This window comes from Ipomoea nil, unplaced genomic scaffold (assembly GCF_001879475.1).
Source record: "Ipomoea nil cultivar Tokyo-kokei standard unplaced genomic scaffold, Asagao_1.1 scaffold2735, whole genome shotgun sequence".
Lineage (NCBI taxonomy): Eukaryota > Viridiplantae > Streptophyta > Magnoliopsida > Solanales > Convolvulaceae > Ipomoea > Ipomoea nil.
The window spans coordinates 1,404,933-1,413,940 of NW_017619163.1; positions in this window are offsets into that span (position 1 = coordinate 1,404,933).

A 9,008-nucleotide genomic window follows, 5' to 3' on the forward strand; every position below is an offset into this window, starting at 1 on the left:
GGGGGTTTGAATAGACTTTTAAACTTATTCACAATAAATAACTCTTTGGTAATTTCAACTCTAAATAACAAGTAAATAGAGAAGTAATTAAATTGAAATGCACAGCGGAATAAATAAGTGTACGTAATGAGTTATGCTCAATCAATAATTTGAACCACATGCACGTGTAGGATAAGCTCAGATGAGGTGTAAGAATGACATGAATATCTTGAATATTTAAAGGAGATGGTGCACTCAATATTTAACAATAATATTCAAGACTATAAATAAGACTTCGTGTCACGTCGACCGTATGATAAATGTCACATGAAACACATCAAACTTGCTTAAAATAATTCAAATGTTAAGCATGGAAAGTTTGAGTTACATGCATACGTGAAAACACGCTAAACCCGAAAGATTAAGATTAACAGTGAATAGTAAACGGGTTAGTCGGATAAGATAGATAGATAGAGCGAATTATGTAAGTGCGGTATGTAAATGAGAGAGGCAATTTATAGTGGTTCGGAAGTGGCGTAATCTTCCTAGTCCACTTTACTCCATTCACTTCTAGGAGTAATTCACTATCTTCCACACACAGTTACAATAGTGAATAAGCGCTACACAAGCACTTCTTCCGGATGTCTTGCACACAGCTACACCCAACTCCGAGTGTTTCGCACACAGCTACACCCAACTCCGAGTATTTCGCACACAGCTATACTCAACGCCAACTAAGTGTCTTGCACACAGCTACACTTAGCAACTACGAGTGTTTTGCACACAGCTACACTGACTAGAGTATTTTGCACACAGCTATACTCTTTTAACAATTACAAATACAAAGGTAATTGTATCTCTCTCCAACTATTTTTGAGACTATTCAGACTAAGTCTCTAAAGAATATTTTAGCACTTGCACTTGTTCACTTCTTATCTCGTGTGTATTCACCTCTGTTCTTTCTTCAAGTCTTCATGACCTTTTTATAGATAACCAAATATATCCGTTAAAGTGGGATAATTTGATTTTTGAATTTTGAATCTTCATAGCCTGATATTGTTGACAATGGTAGATCTTCAATATGATTTGATTGTCAACTTGCCTGACAAGATAATATTTTATCTCAACTTGATTTTCAAGTTGTTTCTTTAAAATATTATTATTCTTGTCAATTTTGAATTTCCAACGTATCTTTGAAATAAATCCTTCTGGTAGAATTTATTTCTAGGATAAGTTTTTATATTCATGTCTTCATAAATATTTCTCCCGTTCTAATCATATCTTCAGGCAATTTTGGATTCTTGTGGCATGTGGGTTGATTCAAAATAAATTCCTTCGAATTTATCCATTTTCAGATCATCTTGCTTCTTTGCCACATTTTGCTTTTTCAGAAGACATATTGTGTTCCCTTGGAACATTGTAATTATTTGACTTCGGCACTTCTTGCTTGTTTGACTTGAACATTGTGCTTTTCTGATTAGGTCACATTGTGACCCTTGAGACACATCGTGCTCCTTTCAGACATCGTGCTCTTTTGGACATTGTGCTCCTTGGGTGCATCTTGCTTGTACACATCGTGCTCCTTTGGCACATCTTGCTTGTCCGAATTCTTGACTTGTAAAAAATAAGCCCTTAGGGGGGATCAATCTCGGGTATGATCGTTTTATATAAGGATTTCTACCATTTCGCTGTTAGGCTCATCCAATCATTTGTTGCAACGCCATTCCTTTATGCTTCTTTCTCGGATGAATACTTGTAGGACCTAAATTAATTTTCCAAATTAATTTTGTTCTTCATATGGTATATTTCCTTTGACTCGATATTCTGGATTATGATGCTTGTACTAAAGACCTAAATTCTAAGGGGATCTAAATTACATTTGGCTCATCAAAACTTTATTACAAAAATATTCCTATCAATTTTCCCCCTCTTTGATGACGCCAAAACCTATACTCAGTCATTTGGCTTGTCTTAAAAAAATTATTTTTCAAGAGATTTTATTAACTTTGACATAGCCATGACGAGTTTAACATTTGATTTTGACTCTAGGAAAGGTATTTTTAGCAACAAAAGTTCCTATTCGCATTTTTGGATTTTTAATGTTAATGAATTTTGTAACTTTTCCAATTATGCGATTTTTACAACCTAAGCTAAAAATGTTACCTTTCAAGACAAATAAAATAACAGTAGATAAAATACTTAAAAGCATCATAATCAGATAATCGAAAACATCATTGCAAATTGTCTTATGGTCATACTTCAAGTTCGTAGACCATACAAAAATATTGTGACATTAATCATACAAATCACTTGATTATTCTACTTCTCCTTTCTTCTAGCACATGATTTATATGATTCTTAATTTCAACGAAATTGTCACTAATGGCATAATCTTTGCATACCTGCCCAATCACGTAGTAGTTGAATGCTTCGATGATATTGTTTCCGGGCAGTATACTTTCTTCATACCATATGATGCATTCTTCTAGACTTTTGTTTCCTTGAAGCTCGGCATCATTCACTTTGATGTAGTCTCTAAGCACCATGATCATCAAAGATCTTGCATAGCTCTTGATTCTCCTGAAATTCTCATTCGAAACCCACATGTTTTGGTCACTTGGACCACTCTTCTTCATCCCTTTTGGTAGATCATTCAAGGTTGCCAATCTTGGCACTTCAACTCTACCGTCCCTTGGTGTGGATTCCAAATAAAGAGCTACTTTGTTGTACCAATTTATTTGTTCTTGATTTCCTCCTGCACAAATAATTTCACGAAATGATCGGTTAGTGGTATTGGTACTGCTTGATCCTCCTGGACTGTCTGCATCACCACCGAACCAATATTCCATCCCTTCTTTTCTCGCAATATTGCTTCTGCCAGCAGATCTGCCTCCTCCTCTGCTACTGCTTGTACCAATATTTTTGGTAGCCATGGCAGTCATGATCATTTCCAGCATGCCTTCTAAATGACTGAATCTCTCTTCCCCCTTTTTGGCGTAATCAATCAGTGTGTGTACCGATTCACGAAGAGAATAAACATATTCTGATATATTTTCATATGAACCTCGAAGACAGCCTACTTTGGTGTTGATGGAGATGAGATCTGTGTGGACATCACTAATTTGTTTCTCATGTTGATGTACCACATTGAGAATCCCCTTGCTTTGATTCACGGCAATTGCTTCATTGGCTTTTCCAGCATTTTTGAGGATTGAGATAGTTGGATATAGAACTCATTGAGTAGTCCTTTGACATTTGTATTCAAAACGCCAACTTGTCTCTCAAGTGCTTGGTGAGTATCAATCAAGTGTTGTTGACTTCTTCGATTTTCATCAAATGAAGTTTCAAATTTTCCTCCTTGTGTATTGACAACATGATCCACATGAGTGTAAATTCCTTGAATCATGCTCTCCATTCGGTCAACTAGGCTTAGTACAACACTTTCCAGATTCTTCAATTGATCATTTGAGGTAGTGCCATCAATATTGTTCTTTTCTTGGGTTGCGGGAAGGGGTCTTGCTCCTTCTTGAGCAGAATTATCTCCAAGCATGGCTTAGTACAACACTTTCCAGATTCTTCAATTGATCATTTGAGGTAGTGCCATCAATATTGTTCTTTTCTTGGGTTGCGGGAAGGTGTCTTGCTCCTTCTTGAGCAGAATTATCTCCAAGCATGTGAGATTGTGCTTGATTTTCTAACACATTTCTTGCTTCTTCTGGCGTGTGCTATTCCAACACGTGTGTGTCACCTTGAACACTTTCTGCATGTCTTGACTGATTTTCCTCCATATGGTGGCTGGCTTGCATGGCTTCATTCTCATGGCTAATTTCAGTCTAATTTAACACACTAACATCATAGAGTTCGATGTCCATCAAAAGTGGATTCACACCATGTTGATTAAAGAGCTGAGCATGTGTGGCATTTTCTCCTTCTTCGTGTCTAGTAAGCTCAATGGGTTGATCAAAATCATCAATATCAACCAAAAATTCATCTCCGGTTGGCATATTTTCTTGTGCTGTGTTGACATGAGATGTCTCGGCCAATTTGGCTTTTAGCTTACTTATGAATGCTCCATTTACGGTTGATATCAAGGTTGCATGACCAATATCTAGACTGCCGATCATTGCAAAGAGAATACTTCTTCTTCTTCCATACTTGGTCCTCTTGTCATCAATTCTTGATAAGAGCCAAGTCTCCATTTTCTCCAATTAAGAACTCTTTGATACTCATTTACCAAGATTAAATCAAGTCCATCAACTTGATAAATTTCTTCATTCATCATTGTTTCCAATATAGCTATCGGAGAGAAAGGGTTCATGACATTTTGGCTAGTGTTGGGATCATAGTTTGAGGTAGGGTTGTGGCTTAAGGTGGGATTTTGGCTTGTGGTTGTGGTATGATTTTGGCTTGATGTAGGATTGTGGCTTGAATTTGGGTCGTGACTTAAGGTAGGATTTTCAAGAGGTTGGGTTGTGAGTTGAGGGTTTAATCCAAGAATTTCTGCTACTGGCCTTTTTCTAGCAGGAATACCTCTTGGTTTTCTCTTTCTTTTGGGATTTGACTCAATTGAGATCTCATGATCTTTGTAGAGTATTCGGTTATTCCCAAATGGCTTTCTAGCCCTCATTGGTAATCCCTTTCTCTTGATTATCTCTCCAATGAGTAACCCGAAACCTAGAATATGGTTGAACCTGCCATTCCTAATCTTTGCACCTTTCACAAAATGAGCAATCCGGCTCAATATCAACTTGTTCCAGTCTCCCCTAACATCAGTCACCAAGGCATGCAAATATCCAATTCTTGTAGGTGATATATCCTCCATACTATTTAATTTGCACAAAATACATTTGTAGATGATTTTGACTAGCATTTCATATTCTGGCTTCAAGTCAGATTTGTGACCGGAAAGGTTGGGTTCGAGAGATGCATTCTCATTTTGAATTTCTGCCCAAACTTCGGTGTGATCATATGCATGTATATCTAGGTCCAACAGTGGTTGTTCTGGACTAGATATAGGAAGTCCAAAAGATGAGTGTAACTCTTGTTCATCAATGGTGATGAGAGTTCCATTTACGGTGGACTCAATAGTCCAACCAACAACTTTGGCATTGATATAAAAATCTGCTACATCTTCATCATAATATCCAGAGTATGGATAGGAACATAACCTCATTAGTTCGCTGTTTTGGAGTGCATGGATGATTTTCTGTGCTAGTTCGGAGTTCTTGGCCTCTTTGAGAAATCCGTGGGGGTCAAAGCTTCCTCCGGCTTTGATTCCAATAGCTAGCTTGGTGAGATTGAGTTGTGTAGATTGTTCCTCATTAGGTTGAGAGCTTGAATCTCCAATGGTTGACATAATGGGTTTGATATTTTGATTGAGATTGAGAGATGGAGCTTGAGAGTGATTCGGCTATGGAAGATGGAAGGTTTTGGAGGATTTTGAGTGGAAGAGGTGGCTTTTCAACCGGTTGGGTGGAGGGGGGTGTCTTTACAAAAATATCCTCAAAAATTTAATTTTTGACTTTAAGAGGTGAGGGTTATTTTTGATATTCCAAGGGTTTCCAACCTTTGACCTAACTGATAGTTAGTTTAGGTTATATACTCTCCATCCAATTTGTCTACTGATGTGGCGCCAAAAATTTAGATACTCGGACCAATTTTTACCTGAAATAAAATTTTACAGAGCACTAAATCTCTTTCGAAAATAATATATGTACATATATACACGTTTATGTAGTTGAGAGAAAGAGAAAGTTGATTCTTTTTAGAGAATTTATTGTATGCAACTACCATAGAAAGGTGTTTTCAATTATGAAGATAAAATCATCATCACACTATCTTGTCAACTCTTTAATGATAAAGATTTTGTAAATCTAACCAAATTTTATTATATATATATATATATATATATATATATATATATATATATATATGTATGTATGTATGTATGTATGTATTGATACTTGGTTGAAGATTCATGCATGCTTTATATATTTAATCAACATGCAATTAAGATAGGTAGACATAAATACTAAGATGTGACATATTTTGCATGTGGGACACATATGCACGAAAATACGTTAATTAAATCAGATAAAGCAACATATTTTCAGTTAAAAATTGAGCTCTTTAATTTAAATAGAGTTTAGAAACTTAGCTCAATTCAATCATGCCCATATCGTGTCTCAATTTCGAAAATCTTGATTCACACAGAGGCTTTGTGAGAATGTCAGCTATTTGATTTTCGGTCGGGATGTATTCTATTTTCAATTCCTTCTTTTCAACATGATCCCGGATAAAATGATGTCTGACATCAATGTGCTTTGTTCTTGAATGTAACACCGGATTGTGTGTTATGGCTATAGCACTTGTATTGTCACACAGTATGTTGACATTTTCACAATTTACGCCATAATCTCTCAGTTGTTGTTTCATTCAAAGAAATTGTGCACAACAAATCCCAACAGCTATATATTCAGCTTCGGCTGTACTTGTAGCTATGGAGTTTTGCTTTTTGCTGAACCATGATACCAATCTTCCCCCTAAGAACTGGCATGTCCCTGAGGTACTTTTTCGATCGATTTTACATCCTGCAAAATCTGCATCTGAGAAACCAGTTAGTGTAAAATTACCTTCTTTGGGATACCATAATCCCACATTGACTGTTCCCTTTAGGTATCGAATGATTTTCTTGGTGGTAAGAAAATGACTTTCTTTTGGCTTTGATTGGAATATAGCACATACTCCCACTGAATAAGATATATCTGGTCGACTTGCAGTGAGGTATAGTAATGATCTAATCATTCCTCGATATTTTGTTTCGTCAACGTCCTTGCCTTCATCATCTTTATCCAATCTTAAAGACGTGCTTATCGGGATCTTGATTGAGGATTTTCCATCTTGACCAAATTTTTTTATAAGATCTTTTGTGTATTTGGCCTGATTGATGAATATTCCTTCGTTGAGTTGCTTTACTTGTAGACCAAGAAAGTAGTTCAACTCTCCCATCATGATCATCTCAAACTTATTCTGCATTAGCTCGAAACCGGGTGGTTGTTCGACGTAGACTTCTTTTTCAAATAAGCCAGTTAAGAATGCACTTTTCACGTCCATTTGGTAGACAGTGAAATTCTTGTATGCGGCATAAGCTAGAAATATTCTGATGGCTTCTAATCTTGCAACTGGTGCAAATGTTTCATCGAAGTCTATTCCTTCTTCTTGTGAATATCCTTTTGCCACTAATCTTGCTTTATTTCGAACAACAATTCCTTCTTCATTGGCTTTATTCCGGAAGACCCATTTTGTTCCAATTACATTGTAATTCTCGGGTCTTGGAACTAATTCCCATACGTCATTTCTTTTAAATTGATCAAGCTCTTCTTGCATTGCATAAATCCAGTCCGGATCACTTAGAGCTTCTTCAATGCTTGTGGGCTCCACCTGAGAAAGAAAACAAGAAAATAAAGCATCTATATTTGAGGACCTTGTTTTTACTCCTTCTCGTGGATCTCCAATTACTAGCTCTGGAGGATGATTTTTGAGCCATCTCAAGTCAGATTGTAGATTGCATGGATTTTCCACGTTTCCTTGTTCAGTAGGTAAGTTGGAGGTAGACTCATTTTTCTCATCAGATTGTTCTCCAACTTGTGTTTCTACTTGAGAATTTAGATTTCCCACGTGTGGATCTTCATTCACTTCCACGTGTCCTTCACTATTGCAATCAATGTCCAATTGCTCCATACCCTGTACAACTTGATCTTTAAAAGATATGTCAGTATCATTAAATGATTTTTCAACTTGACAACTTTCCTGATCATTTTTCTTGCTCTGGGTTTCCTTCTTATGGGCTTCATCAAATGAAACATGAATTGATTCTTCTACCACCATTGATCTTTTGTTCAACACTCTGAATGCTTTACTGGTAGATGAATATCCCAAAAATATTCCTTCATCTGCACGCTCATCAAAAGTCTTTAGATATGTTTTACCATTATTAAGAATAAAACACTTTATACCAAAAGTATGGAAATAGTTGAGTTTAGGTTTTCTCCCTTTCCATAACTCGTACGGAGTCTTATTGTAAGACTTGTGTATCAAGCTTCGATTTTGCGTATAACAAGCGGTGTTGATTGCTTCAGTCCAATATCTTTTAGGTAGCTCGGCTGACGTAATCATCACACGTGCGGCTTCTTTCAGCGTTCTATTTCTTCTTTCGGCTACACCATTTTGTTGTGGTGTACGTGCGGCAGATAATTGATGTAGAATTCCTTGAGAATTGCAGTAGGCTTGGATCACTTGATTCACGAACTCAGTTCCACGATCAGTTCGGATTTTTGCAATTTTCAAGTCTTTCTCGTTTTGTAGTAGCTTAAGTAGTTCTGGCAACTTTTGCTCCACTTCATTTTTCTTTTTGAGAAATATCGTCCATGTATACCTGGAAAAATCATCAACAACAATTAGTGTATATTTCTTAACACTTAGACTTACAGGGTCTACTGGACCGAATAGATCAATGTGTAGTAGACTTAGCGGTCTTGTTGTAGATTCTTGAGCTTTGGATTTGAATGATGACTTGATTTGCTTTCCTCTTTGGCAAGCATCACATATTTGATTTTTCTTGTAAACAATGTCGGGTAGACCTTCAACGAGTTTGTTTCTTGCTAGCTTGTTGATAGTCTTGAAGTTTAGATGATTCAACTTTCTATGTCATTCCCAACTTGTTGCGTGTGCGTTGTTTGCTAGTAGACATACTGATTCTTTTGTCGTGTTCCAATCAACCACATACATATTTTTTTTTTCCTTATTCCTTCGAGCACAACTTCTCCTGAGGAATTATTCTTCACTTGACATTTGTCTTTGAAGAATTCTACTAGATATCCTTTATCACAAAATTGACTTGTACTTAACAAGTTGAATTTTAGACCTTCAACAAAGGATACGTCTTCAATTTTTAAACCATTGCGAAATATTGTACCAATTCCTTTGGTTATGCCGTATCGTTCATTTCCACCGAATACGACTTTTGGTCC